Raw genomic sequence first — 535 nt, 5'->3', positions numbered from 1 at the left:
CAGAGACATTTGACCTTTGACCTCTGATATCAGTCAGTTCAGTGGACTTTGTTTCTGTGTAAATGACGATGCGATAACAGAACAAACCCACAGTTTTGTTACCAAGAATAAATTAAACTCTGCTTCGTTCTTTAATTCCTGCACATTGAGCTGTTTCACTTTAGTTTGCAAAGAATAAACTGTGAAACATGAAAAATATTTGTTCTCATTTTTCTGTTTCTTTATATTTCAGCAGCAGTGCTGTGAGTTATAATCACTGACATTCAAACTAAAATGTCAATATAAAATAAAACATGATGACATCTTACTATTTCTTAAAAGACAGAAGGCGCTTTAAATTCTGCTGTGAGTTTTACAGCAGCTCACAGATCAATAATTAACAGCAGCTATAATCAATACAGTCAGCTCTGATTAGTGTCAATCATTGACAGGATGAGGCTCTGCCCACCAGAAACATAATAGTGGCGTGACATTCAATTCAATTCAATTTTATTTATATAGTGCCAATTCATAACAGAAGTTATCTCATTGCACG

This window comes from Siniperca chuatsi, linkage group LG3 (assembly GCF_020085105.1).
Source record: "Siniperca chuatsi isolate FFG_IHB_CAS linkage group LG3, ASM2008510v1, whole genome shotgun sequence".
Taxonomy (NCBI): domain Eukaryota; kingdom Metazoa; phylum Chordata; class Actinopteri; order Centrarchiformes; family Sinipercidae; genus Siniperca; species Siniperca chuatsi.
This window is presented reverse-complemented; position numbering follows the sequence as displayed.